This window comes from Mauremys mutica, chromosome 1, assembly GCF_020497125.1.
Source record: "Mauremys mutica isolate MM-2020 ecotype Southern chromosome 1, ASM2049712v1, whole genome shotgun sequence".
Taxonomy (NCBI): Eukaryota; Metazoa; Chordata; order Testudines; family Geoemydidae; genus Mauremys; species Mauremys mutica.
The window spans coordinates 238,079,426-238,094,453 of NC_059072.1; positions in this window are offsets into that span (position 1 = coordinate 238,079,426).

Here is a 15,028-nt window from a genome sequence, read left to right on the forward strand (position 1 = left end):
AAGTAACTCAGCATTAATTTGGAAAAACACTGCAACTAGAGTCCATAAACACAAACCCTGGGCAATATACCCACCCCCAAGTAAGTTGGGCTGTGTCCTTTTCCCCTCAGAGTCTTAAGTCCAGCAACCCAAAAGTCCCTTTTAAGTGCCCATTCCTTCTCTGTACCCTACTCACAGTTGTTGTCCTTGGCCAGTGCAGCCCCAGAGTTCAGAGGTTCATCTGAAGAGTGTGGAAGCTGGTGTTAAGGAGGCACCTTATATCATGTACTTCTTGGGCACTCGCTCATTGCCCCAACGGCTGATTGCCACGCCTCTGAAGGGATCTGCTTTGGCCCTCTCCACCAGCTTCTCTGCTGGCTGCTTGCCACACCGCTCTGCCAGCCACCCTGCTGGCCGCGCCACTCCACCAGCTGCCTGCTCACCAAGATGTCTTCAGGGCCCCCACACTTAACACAGCTCTCAGTGATTTCAGCTGTTAGTGGGGGATCCTCAGTGCTGGTGCACACAGGGCAGTCTCTTGCAATAAAGACACTGTCCCAAAGTAGGTCGAATAACCTCCAGATAAATTCAAAAGCAAAGCCTATACTGACCAGTGGATGAATTCCTTAACATACTGAAGGTCCTATAGCTGTCATGAGGCTCTCTTGTCATCCCCAGCATTAAAAACACCTGATGACTGTTTTGATAAATGAACCAGTAATTTTTACAAGAGGGGACTGACAGATACATTAATGAGTTTTGTGCAAATGTATAACTCTAAATGTGGCTATAGGAGTGGTCCATTGTGACATTCACTCATAATGAAACTTCTAGTGACCTTTGCACAATGGACATTGAAAGAGGTGATGATGTTTCTTCCAGGGTATGTCTATACTTCAAGCTGGAGGTGTTAATTATAGCCTAAGGAGACATACAGGGCCTAGCTCTCATCAAGCTATCACACTAAAATGGAGTATAGCTGCCTAACCTCACATACCTACCATGTTGAACGGGATTACATATAAAGCAGCTAACACTTCCTGCAACTCACGCTGCCAAAGTGACACTATTTTTAGCATGCTATCTCCACCAGTGTTAAGGTAGGTACATCTATGGCTGGCATTTACATCTCTGGTTTGAAGTGTAGATATGCTCCATTCTTTTGAGATGTTCATGCCTAACCATGCTGTAATAGCAATAGACAAAAGAGAACATATATTAATATGTCTTACTTAGAATGGAGCATTAGCACATTCACTGCACAAAACATGTCATCTTAGATGAACTTCTTGAGAGTCAGGATAAAACTGACCCATGTTACAGAGGTGTCTGTGACTAGATTGTGGGTACATGGGTAAACAGAGCTGAAAGTAATATGTAATATCAAAAGTTTATTGGCATTCAGTAAAAGAGAGTGATTCACGTTTTTAGCTTGTAACAGTTATATGAAGCAGAGTTCTTCCTGCTTGCAGGTATATATGTGACCTGGAAAAGGAGGACAAAATGTTTACACAAAAGCTTCACAAATTAAACAAAGATCTTAAAGAAATTCTGTACTTTTAGGTCATCAAAATGAACCATAATGTGATGGCAGATTCAGTTGCATCTCACTCCCTACAGGATAAAACAGAATGGTATCATTTAATAGGTGAAACAGAGAAGGGACTAAGATATTGTGAAAGAAGAGCTTTCATGATGAAAACTCTAAAACTCATGCATGTCTAAATTTCAGTAACCCCCTTAAAGGGGTAGTCACACAGTGCTAGCATAGTGCTGATTATCCTTCAAAGAGGCAGTAAAAAATGGGTAAATTATAATTTGCCCCTGTTTCAAAGAACTTGTGGAAGAGAGGTAATTTATTGTTGTTTACTAACTGGAGCAATGCACTCAAAGTTTTACTGCTTTCTGACAGAGTAATCCCAGAAGCTTCAGATATGCTTCCCGAGAAACTAAAAGAAAGTCTCCATCACCCAGACAAAAGTTAAATGGTGATTATCTGAAACAATGGTCTCTTACATAATATATCAGTCAAAGATTGCATAGGCCCTCCCCCTCTGCCTTTTGCTCCTTCTTACTCTCATTATCACTTTTTTTATTAGTATGGAGCTAAATGTTGTGTTTCCTTCCGGGCACTTTGATTACAAGAGAAATCGTGCATGAAAAAGACTGTTACAGTCTGATAAAATTCTTGTTAAGCTGAGGGGCCGTTTATATCATCACCCATTATCTCTCAGTACTTGAACTTTCTCATCCTGCAGCCACTTCTTAGCAGTGCTGCTTATCATTAAGACTATCAAGGCTGATAATAAAAAACATTGTTTCTGATCCTTGATAATAGCATTTTGTACTATAATTAGCAAAATAATACAGAGAGTAACTAGGGATGCTGGGGTCTAGCATCCCTGGTTACTCCCTAGGTTATTTTGCTAATATATAGATATAGATATAGCATATTAATACCTTTAGTTTAAGGGTGCAGGGAATAAGAAAAGAAGTATAAAAATGAAGAGAAAGAAGATGACACTTACTCGTGAGTGAAAGAAAGCATGAAAACTTATCTACCATTTTGAGAAATACCACCAATATAATAAAAGGTATAAGGATAATTTTCTTTTTAACCTGGAATATTGAAGGTTGAGGCCAAAGGATTAGAACTCTACAGATTCCTTTCGTTGGTATCCAAGGAAGACCACAGAATAACTGAATTGGAATGTCAGTATAACAAGAGGATTTAATAATTTTCTCTCTTATTATTTGTCCAGGCTTTGTCCCATAAAGTGGTTCATACTGTATCACTCTGTGCTTTTGTTGCAGCCTTTGTACAAGATTACTTTATAAAATTGCTCCCAATTTAGGTTTTACAGACAGTTATTGATTGTTTTTAAAACACCAAGACCCAAATACTGTGGTCTTTAAAAAAAGCAAACTCCCTCTGACGCAAATACCCTTTTGGATAGATGGTGCCATATTAGTACACTGGATCTTCTTGTTATTTATCATATTTGAAAAGTAGTACACTTGAGACATCCAATTGTAATGGCAGTTACATCAGATCATTTCACTTCTTGTTCTTAGATATGTTCTTTGGTGGATTTTTAAGTTAAAGAAAGAAAGAAAGAAAGAAAGAAAGAAAGAAAAATCTGTGATCTAACATGGCCATTTTACCCCAGTTTCAGATAAGGCCTGGCAAGTTGTTTAGTTTTTTTTTAAATAAGTCAATTCAGAAACTTTAAAATAAACCTGTAGAAATAAGCAAACCCAGCAGTAAACTACAGTGAGAAAGTATTTCTTCAGCTAGGTTTTTATTTAATCTTACTAAGAAATAGGTCCCAATTTTCTATTTCCAACATAATTCACCCAAGACAGTGAGGATGAATGAGCAGCTCATTAATTCTCTCACCAACTTCTCCACTCCCACTAGCTAGTAAAAATTCCAGCCATACATGTTTTATTTTATATTGAAATTTCATATTTATAGCATTTATGGGAGTTCAAAATTGTCCAAGATTGATAGGTTGTATTCTTAACATACCCCCATAGTTAGAAAGCAAACAAACAACAAAAATGAATAAAACCTTCTAGTTTAGTCTACAGATGTGGTTCTTACCTGTTACAGTAACACGTTTGTACCTTTATTATGCAGTTGTGTAGGTTTTTTAAAAATAAAGATACTTCTATTATTCCTAAACACAGGCACAGTTCCTGTGCATAAAGAACCATACATCCAGTGGTCTTGTGGAAAAGCATGGGATGGGGAGTTGAGACCTCAGTTATAAGCCCCAGGCTGTATTGCCTCTACTATGCCCTCTTTGTAACAGTTATCTAGTATATAAAGTACTGGATTGGGTTTCTGGGGTGAATCCTGGCTCCACTGTAGTCACTAATGCCAGGATTTCACTCCAGGTTCTATTCCTGGTCTGTTTTGCTGGGTGACCTTAGGTAAATCACCACTCTGTGCCTCTGTTTTTCAGTCTATAACACGAGGATAATGATATTTGCCTCCTGTGTAAAGTGCTTTGAGATCTATGGATGAAAAATACCATATTAAAGCTAGATGCTATAATTCCCTCTTTACGAAGGGTTCCAGGGGCAACTGCTGGCTTAGAAAGTCCTGGGAGCTTCGCTCCAGTGCATCTGTGCTGCCAAGGTGTAAGAGGAAAAAGGTGTTGCCAAAGATTCACTCAGAGCTGACATGTAGGCACAGAGACTCCATGTAGATTGTTTTTGTTTCTTGTGGAAACTTATCATCCAGAATAAATACTTTAACAAATATGCTAATCTGCCTTTACTTATATCAAAGGGATGTAGAATCAAAAATATCACACCTAATCCAGTTTGAAAGACCTTATACTCTTCCCTGGAAAAAATCCAAAGATTTTCATTTCATCTGAGAAACCTACTATTGTTCTTAAAATAAAAAGTCAACACATTGATCGTGATTTGCCATGATAAGGTGTAATAATACCTCACTGAGGTCTCAGGTTTAAGATCCAGATCGTTGGCTGGTGTTAGTTGGCTGTAAATTGATTTACACCAGCTGAGAAACTAATATGCTTTTACAGAATGACACTTACTGCCTATGGAACTCTTCCAAACTTCACTTCCAAACTCTTCCCCCACTCTCTGAGGGTTTAATGTATAACAATAATACTAAGCATCTATGAGTTCATGAGTTCAAAAAAGAAAGATTACATACATCTGAAAGTTGAATGGCTTTTACTGTGTAGAAATGTTACACCTGACAAAGACTTGTTTGAAAAGGGTGCATGGTTTTCATTGCACCTTCTGAGTACAGCAGTTCCTACAGATTTCTACTATATATAATAATGGAAAAACATAAATAACTATTCAGCTGTAACCAGCCTGTTTTGATACCATCCTCTACATGACATTTATTTTTATTTTATATAACTAAACTCACTTGGGATTTCTCTTTTTGTATAGTTTTGGTGTATAGTTTGGTATCACCTTCATGTATATTGTATAAGCACACACATATAATAGACACAGTAATCACTATATGTGAAAAATTCTTAGTAACTTTTTGGTATGTCTATCTCTTTCAACAATTTATATATTTAGCAAATTCCTGTGGGCTAAAGCTGCCTTTTCCATCAATCCCCATAAATGGTCTTGGTGTGTGGAATCTAAGAGGGAGTCAGGATTGCCTATAGTATCCAAACAATAGTACCTGAGCACTTCTGTAATGATTTGGGGAATCTGACTATGTACAGCTTACAAATTCTGCTTAACATTGAGGGCTTTTTGTGTGTATCTATTAGATTGCAAACTCAAGTTTGAAGAAGGGGTTTGTTTACATCCAGTAGTTTGGCATTTCCTTAGGCTGCAGTATCAATTTTGGCCATTAGTCTGTGCCTTACATGTCTCCAAGAGAGGTGCCACACCTTGAAAAGGGCATCACAGACCAGAACTCAGCGCACATAGTGGTGTAAGTCTTACTGCAAGTCCTTTCCATTGCCTACCCCCTCCAGATATGTGGTATGACTGTGGTGGTTCCATTCCATTTAGGATTTTCTCAGCCCTGCAAAGTCTGGAGGCAGCATTTGTCTCTATATTATTTTTAGTAAATATCTAACAAGATGTTTTCAAACCCAGTAGTTTCACAACAGAACAGGACAAATCCATTGTGCTACCAAAATTAAAAATGGGTGTACTGATGAAAGTAAGAGACCATTCTTATTGCAGTCGTATTTTTGAATAATTTCGTAAAAGGAATAGGAAGAAAGCAGATTCACATGCACAATACAAGTAGATTTGCTGAGCAGAATGGTTAAATATTAAATTAAAAATAAACAGCTGTTTATTTCCTAGTCCAGTGTTCCAGCTTCTTCAATTTCATCATAATGGACTATTAATTATAGTGTTCTCAGTTGACAGAAAGGAAATATTTCCATTTCTAAATGGTTTGATTAAAAAACTGGTAATATAGCACATGGCTCTTGATATTCTGAAATCCCAAACATTATATAATTCAGTAGAAAGAGAGAATATCACATAGAACGTACAGTGAGAGATAGAATATAGTCTACTTTTAGCTTTCTAGCAACATTATAAACCACCAGTTAAAAGTCTCAGTGATCTATGCTATCACTAGAGGGTGAGTTAGAATTACTTTCTTGTTTCAATTTTTGGGCAGAAGCTGCACTGAAGAGAACTTAATTTGTATTGTTAAAGATTTGAGACTTTGGGAAAGGTTGGGGATAGCCCAGTGGTTTGAGCATTGACCTCCTGAACTCAGGGTTGTGAATTTAGTTCTTGAGGGGGCCATTTAGGGAACTGGGGTTAAAAAACTGTCTGGGGATTTGTCCTGCTTTGAGCAGTGGTGTTGGACTAGATGACCTCCTGAAGTCTCTTCTAGCCCTGATATTCTAAGATCATTTTTGTGCAATTGTCAGCCTTCTGCTAAAGGAGAAGCTGCTTGTGTAGGTCAATGTGAAAAATTGCCCACATTTAAATGTTCTGCAAGTGACAATTGGCCATATAAACTGGGGATGCTGAGGCTGATAGGACCCAGCCATAAGAAAGTTTTGTACACATTCCATGGAATTTACAAACTAACATAGTGCAAAGTAGTACATCTGAGATACTACATTAGGTATGTGAGCAGATGCATGCTACACTGCCTGTTGTCTCTGGCTGGGCTTCAAGTATAGCTCTAGAGTGCATTGCAATAATCAGATGTGGTGGTGACAAAGGTATGAATAATAATGGGAAGGGCCATATCAGGATAAAATGGCTGTGACTTTGTTGTTATGTTCACAGCATACTCTTGTGAGGGAAAATACAGTGGGCTTACAACTTTGGCCAGGCTTTTAGGCCTAAACTTTGGATAAGCTTGTTTCTAGGCTGTGTTAAACTTTGGTTCAGCTTGTCTCTGTGTACAAGGGGCAGAGAGGAGGGGGACAGAGTGATGAAAGAGTGATGGAAAGTTGTTTCTGTGTGTCAAGAGGTAAAAGGATTCAGAGTGGAAAGTTTCCAAAATGGAACAATGGCTTTGTGTGTATAAAGGGCATGAGGGGGCAGAGTGATAAAGTCCGCAAGTAGCATAATTTGCAGTAGCCAGGCTTATTAAATATATAACCACAACAGTGTTCGAAAGGTCGCTGACCGCAAAAGAACAGACAGTGAGTAAGGGGCGGGGGCGAGACGCTCGTTTTTGCTTTTGTCCTATATTAATTTTGCAATGTATTCCAAATAAGGTAATTAATATGGAAGTATGTATAATTTGTCTGTGGTTTTAACCTTTATAAGCTGGCTAGAAATTTATGGAAGGCAGAGCAGTTTGCCACCTTGCCTGGGCCATGCTGACTCTCCTTGCATATATGCTCATATAAAATAAAGGCGCCTCGGGCTGTCTGATCCAAAATCAATTGTGTGGTCAATTTTCCACACGATTGATGGACAGTTGCAGCATAAGACTACTTTACTATTTAGAATTCAGAACAATAACACACAAGAACCCATTACCAGAGAGAGAAAAAATAGGCTACTTTCTAAAGCAGTGAGGGACAACTCACAATGTGCCTTACTTTAAACTGGCTCTGATCTTATAGAGACTGATAACTGGTAGGCATGACCAAAAATTCCCTTCCTCACACACTCTTAAAGAGACATCTCTCAAATCCCGCACAATCCTCAATCATCCAGTGTCAGCCAAGTGTCCAAGACTCCTAGATGGTGAACATTGGACACAACAGGTAGACAAATCCACTTAGCTGGAGGGGCAGATACCACCACTGCCATTGCTTCCAACTGACTTCTACAGCCAACCAAGTTCATCTTTGTCCCATCTAGATTGAGCTTCGTCCAGCTAGCCCTCAGACAGGCCTTACTCTTGGCCAGACACTGGGAATGCTAATCAACAGTTCCTGATTAAAAAAGAGACATAAGGATGTCATCACTGCCATCCAAACCATGCCAGTATCTCACCTAGGAGCCTCACATACACATTCATCAAGAAGGGCACCGACATATTTTTACATAAATGGTTTTGTATTTGGGTATAAAAAAGAGCCTTTTGCATTCTAATTAGAGCTGTTCAAAATATTTGACTTAAAACTAGAATTACCTCATTGCCCAGAATACCGTGGGGTGAGTCCTTATGTTCAGTACAGCTGAGGAGGGAGGAAAGGAGGCTCTTTCTGCTCCCCAAATCCTGGAGGAATGTAACTCAGAGCAGTCTAAACACCCCTCTCCATGTTGCTGTCCCATAGGGACTACTCCACTGGCCAAGGATCTGTTGGAGTACTATGTGCTCTGGAATATGGCTAATCCCTCCTACCCATAACAAACATGGCCCCTGCCTCTTCCAATGTGTTCTCTACACCACATGCTATACCAGCTTTACTCCATCTGGGCATTTCCTTATTCAGGGGCATTCCCAGCTGTATGAGCATGGCAAAGAAGCAGGAATAGAGGACAAGGATCTGGCCCTTACATTAGTGATGGTTTCCAATATATTCTTTGTGTAGCATAGTGATAACATCTTCTGCAATCCATTAGCTATTCCATTTCTAAAGCAACTGGTAAACAGGCTGATCTTATTTATGTCTCTGGAAAAAACAATTGTATGCAAAGTTATCAGCTTTCATGGCTCTTGGCGTTGTTTGCATACATCAGGCTTTCCTTGTCAGAAAAAAACATAGTTTTTAATTGAAATTCCCTTGACAGTGACATGGATTTCATTTACAGGAAAAAAATTACAAAACTTGAATTCCTCTGCAAAACATTGACAAACAATTTTGAAGCTCACCGAACCTCATACTTATTGCGCTTCCCGTCCTTACTAAGAACAGTTTCACATTTGATGTTGTTCTCATCTTTCTCCTCTTATTTCTTCAGGTATATCTGTACCTTGAGCTAGGATGCAGGTGTCAGCAGAATGATCTAGAGACAGATGAGTGTGTGATGGGTGCCCCCCCCGGGGTGCAACCTGGAATTGGGGTACTGCTGAGCCCTCTGTCTCACCAGCCTGGGCTCCCTCTCACACTGTGCTGCTGTGACAAGCTGCAGATTGCTCCTGATCCTGCAATTACACAGACCTTGACACAGGCAGAGACACACCCAGCTGCGGTTACATGAATGCTTCTCCTAAGCCACTCAAGAACTGTCAATATAGAGAAGCTCCAGCCAAAATACCCCCAGCCTAGGACCCCGGGGGTATACCATCCTGCCCTAGTCAAAAGCCTGACCAGTAAATGAGTTATAACCCAGTCTACCACTTCTACATAGGAAAGTGGATGTGCACCAACTCTTGTTCCTGAGCTTTTTCCCAAAGCACTTCACTCAAACCATACTGTTTTAGGTAAAAATATATAATAGATTTATTAACTACAGAAAGATAGATTTTAAGTGATAGATCTACAGATCAAAGAAGATTACCTTGCAAATAAACAAAAAGGCAATCTAAGCCTAATATGCTAGATAGGATTTGAATCAAGCAATGTCTCACTCTGGTAGATAGTATAAACAATCCACCAAAGTTTCATACACAGGCAGGCTTCCTTCTTTCCCACCTGGAACCAGTACTTTCCTCAGTTCAGTCTGTGTTCCTTAGGTGTTTACAGGTGTTCCCTTCTGTGGGGAGTGAGGCCCCTTGGTGATGTCACTTCCCCCTTTTAAAGCTTATTCCATATGGTGGGAACCCTTTGTTCCAAGTTCCTAGCCCAGTTTGTGGAAAAATACAGGTACCCAAAATGGAGTTCAGGATCATGTGGTTTAGTCACGTGCTCTTGCATGCTTCACTGAGTCATAGCAGGGGCCATTACCCATATTCTAGATAGAACATCCTTGGAAAGGTCTATCAGGTGTGGATAGTCTTATTCCACGGTCCATTGTGAGGTAAGTGTTCTTTGATGGGCCATTCAACCACATGATCCTGAACTCCATTTTGGTACCTGTAACTCCAGATACAAAAATGATACCTGCATACAAATAGGATAATCATATTCAGCAAATCATAACTTTTCCATTGACACCTTACACAACACATTTTGTACAAGGTGCATAATTAGGTCATAATCATATCATAGTAATACTACTATGGTGAATATGGGTTGCAGACTGTCACAGAGTGGATACTAGAAGAGGAGATAATTCTGAAGATTGTATTTTCTGATAAATAATAATTAGTTGAGACTTGAACAAAGTATTTTGAAGAACTACCATGTTTTCATTCATCTTATTTTGGCACCATTGTTTTTGTATTAGGGCAGAGGTCAGCAACCTCTGTCACGCGGCTCGCCAGGGTAAGCACCCCGGCAGGCTGGGCCAGTTTGTTTACCTGCAACGTCAGCAGGTTCGGCCGATTGCAGCTCCATCTGGCCGCGGTTCACTGTCCCAGGCCAATGGGGGTGGTGGGAAGCGGCAACCAGCACATCCCTCAGCCCGCGGCACTTCCCGCCACCCCCATTGGCCTGGGATGGTGAACCGCAGCCAGCGGGAGCCATGATCAACCGAACCTGCCGACGCGGCAGGTAAACAAACTGGCCGTGCTTACCCTGGCGAGCCGCATTACTGAGGTTGCCGACCCCTGTATTAGGGTATGGAAAAGAGCCTTTTGGGTTCTAAATAGAGCTGTGCAAAATATTTGACTTGAAATTAATATTACTCAAAATTTGCCTTTTTATGAAGTTTGAGCTGCTTCTGTGAACAGTCATATTTTTTTTGCTAAAAAGAAAAACCACATGTATCCCATCTGGCAGTTATAGTCTATGTGGCTGCTTCAGAACCAAGTACAAGGGACTGGGGAGCATGCACAGTGTAGTTGGGATGTTCAGAGAATTAAGGAGTGAACTCCTAATAGGTTCTGCTGAACAAGTAAAAATAGTGATTTTCTGTGCTTAATAAGTTGGCTAAATCTGGATGGATTGTCATGGGAACAGAAAACAACACCTCTCTGACCTCAGGACTACTGTCATATTTCATGTGCCTGCTCCAAATTCCTGAAGCACTAAATCACTTGAAAAAAAATCAGACATTGCAAATCTACTGATTTATTCCTAACCTCATTCTCAAAAACAGCTGCACTGTTATTGCTGAAACATTAAAAAACAGTAAGTCTGCCCAGAGACAGAGACCAAATATGGAGAATTTCAGTTTGAATGGTAAGGTTTGGCAAAGTTATAAACCACTGATAACAGATGGTTGTAGTGGGACGTATTAGATTACCTTAATGTAGAGGTTGCTATCACTACAGCTACCCCTATAGTAAGTATGGAATATTTACATATTATTAGCAGAGCTGAGGTAATAGTGATTTTTGTGAGTATTCATTTGTGTTTGAAAACAAATTTCAAGTTGAACTTGGAACTCTTTTATGATCACTTTCCATGAACAGTCCATATTTATTAACACAAATGCATACACACAGGGTTTGATTCTCCTCATACTTATGCTAGTTAACATGACTTCAGTCAAGCTAGTTCTATTTTACATTGGTACGACTGAGAGGAAAATCAGCCCCTCAAACTGAATTTTAAGTGTAACCCTTCTGCCCCTCTGAGTTGGCAGCAACAAGGGCCGGGTTCAGTATCCAGGGGTTCCGTTTCAATAACACAATGCAAAACCGGCTCGAGCCCCCACCCAGTGACCTGGGACAATTACCTACCACCCCCCCCCCGGGCGCCTCTAGGAGGCAATACTTCCCCACTCGCAAGCACAGAGTCCGAGTGTAGCAAAATCCTTTTAATAAAGGAGGGAAACAATGCGGCATCACGTTGGAGAGACACCACAAACAGGACTATACACAAACCATAAGCAAAAACCCCACCTCCAAGTACATTTGGCACTGTCCTTTCCCCCTTAGGGTCTTAAGTCCAATCACCCCAAAGTCCAACAACCCAAGAGTCTCTGTCTCTGGTCAGTGCCACCCAAGAGTTCAAAAGTTTATCTGCCGAGTTTTACCCCCCCAGCCTGGGTGGAAATGGGGGGGGCACACACAGGGTGTTAAGGGACACCTTACGTGGGCCAGGGTCGACTGCCCCGCTTCTCCGTGGAGTTCTGCTGTAGCCTTCACCACGACTGGCTCCACTCCATCAGCTGTGCCGCTCCTCCAGCCAACCCGTGAACCACATCAGCCGTCCCCGCAAACCGCTCCACGCTGCTCACTGTTCCACGGGCTGCGCCAACGTGCTGCAGACTGCTCCGCTCTGCCAGCTGCTTAGCGATCGATCTTCAGGCTCCCCCACTCAGTGATCTCAGCTCAGTAAGCTTAGCTCTTTTAGTGATTTCAGCTCTTAGTGGTTTCAACTTGTAGTACAGGAGCCCCAGTGCCACCTTGGCCCAACGTGAATTCAGGTCAGCAGCCTCCAGATGGACTTCTAAAGGATTTAAAATTAGCTCTGCTCTTTAACAGTGGAGAGAGGAGGATGTGCAATTGGTGTTCCAGGCCCTCAAAAGGGGCCCATACCATCAGGTACACACACCAGTCCCCAGCCTCTCTTCCTTCACTGGGTTTTGGAACCCATGTCCCTTGTCTAGCAAGTACTATTTAACGTAGGTTGAGTCATTTCTGTCATAAAGCAGTCTCATAGTTCCTCATTCACATAATGAAGGTAACAGCACTTTTTTTCCTTCCTGACCCAATAACAAAGAAATTGGGGATTCCACAGTGTGAAAATAACCATCCCATGCTGCTGTGTGTTATGCTAAGTGGAGTGGATTTACCAATGCAAATGCACATTCCTAAAATTCCTTTGCCCACTCCTCATAATGTACCACCAGATGTCAGGGTAGATCTCATCCTGACTCTGCTTACATAAGCATGAATGCTCAAATATTGGCCAAAAGTAAATTAAGAATTGCATATTTGACTGATAATTTTAGAATTCCAACTCATGCTGCACTGGTTAGTTACATAAGTCATCCAGTCATGGAATAGCAATAAAAGTCATGAGACTTGTAGGTAACTAACCAATATCATGTGACTTTACAAACTATTCCTATAAGGGGGAAATAATCAAGAAAAAAATTGCAAATAATTATTGAAAAACAGATGTGAGAATTTGTGAACTACTTGGAAACATTTCACAAACAGGAGATGAGATGATATTTTCAGAATAAATTATTTATTATGAACTCTTTGTTCATCTCTAATGAATAGCCTGTATGTTATGACCTCCAGTTGTTCCATCCTGAACAACTCACCAGACTTCTAGTTGCTCCTTAGTATGGTGGACTGACTCCGTCACCCTTTACCCAAGACAGCAATATCACAAGCCCTCTCTCACTGTTGCTTGGCTCCCTCTCTACAAAGGGGTTGTGACAGGTGTACCAACCTTGCACTGGTGAAGCAAAGGTTAAAGAGCTGCTCTGAGCCCAAGAGTCCACACACCTTTCATCTCTTCTGGGCACATTCCCAGTGGAGCATTAAAAAGAGACTGACTCATCTCAGTCTGGGCTGACCTTGGAGGACAGTAGTTGGGTGCAGCAGTCTCCTGCCAGGAAGCTGCCAGGGCTCCACATTGCCAGGACAGAGCCTCGTAGCCAAGATGCTGGGAGCCCATCAACCACAGGAGCTGAAGGTGACAACTTGCTGTAGCCAGCGGGAACTCAGGAGGGACCTCAAGTCCAGCCCAAGATGATGCTGGAGGGACTGGAACAAGGGTAGGAAGTGACCCAGGGTATGTGTTTAGGGAGATCAGTCTCTAGGCCCTGTATAAGAGCTACTGCTTTGAAGGGCCCTGGATTGGAACCCAGTGGAGTAGGGTGGGCCTGGGTTCCCCTAACATCCCCCACTCTTGCCAGTGGGTGACATTACCCTGAGCTATCACTGCTAGGCAAAGTGGCCTTTGGAATCTTGCATGGGGTGGCACTACCTCAATCTATGGCTGATCCTGGGACTCTCACTGTTAGACATTATGCCCTGGAATATTGCCATTAGGCAATACTGCCAGTGTGGAGCACAGAGCCAACTCCCAACAGGGACTATAAATATCCTGATTTGTATTCAGTGATCCCCTTTATGCTACTCTGGCAGTGTAAATAGGCCTCAAAGGTGACAGGAGCAGCTTCATGAAAATACTCCCTGAACAGGGAGCCTCCTCCTTTGGTGTAGAACTGATAAGGGCTCTATGCAAGTCCAGTTTCCAAAGTAACAATGAGCTGGGGGTATAGAGGGCAGAGGCTGCAGCAAACTATTCTGAAGCTATTCTCTGCTGCCCTGAACCTAGAGTGGGCCAAGGGAAGGAGAGTATAAGACTATGTCTACACTACAAGGTAGACATGTGATTCCCCTGCTGATGAATATATGCTCCTGCTAGCTCTCATAGAGCATGAGTATATATAGCAGTGTAGGTATGGCAGCATACATAGCAACAGCTGAGGCACAGCTGCATGAAACCAGTGGGTACGTATACTGCACAGCTAAGCTGGGCCTCTGCTGCTGCTACCCACCCTACTGCATCTACACTGCTATTTATGCTTGCACTAGCTCAATGACATCTAGTGCAAGTATTTTTACACAAACAGGGGAATCACACCCCTACCTTGTAGGCACAGCCTTTGATAGAACAGGCTGTAGGCTGCTCTAACTTACACCAAGGACTGACTATGTGCTCTATTTCCCCAAACATGGGAAGAACAAAAGTGACTGAAAGTCACTTTATCCCCACCTCCATTCCTGTCCCAAGGGCCAATATTTCTTGGATAGCAAATGGCACTGATTAGTATCTAAATTAATAATTTTAAAATATTTGTGGAAGTGGAAGGAGAAAGAGTTGCATTTAGCTGCTCAGGAAACATAATATTAGCGGCTGACCAAAATGGAAAATGTTTCATTATTAATTGCTAAGCTTTAGTGTGTGAAATATTCCTTCTACAAAACAGTATTCAATGGACAGAGGAAGCAGGGGAATCAACTCCAAGTACTTCTATAAATCAACTGTACCCCATGAGTTGCTGGAGTGTTAATGGGGAAACTGACATGAATGACTGTTTAACAGGGATATTGAATCCTTAAATGAACTGTACACTCATATTTTTAATGGCAGGAAGCTGTAGTCAGGCATAATAAAAATAATTGAAATGA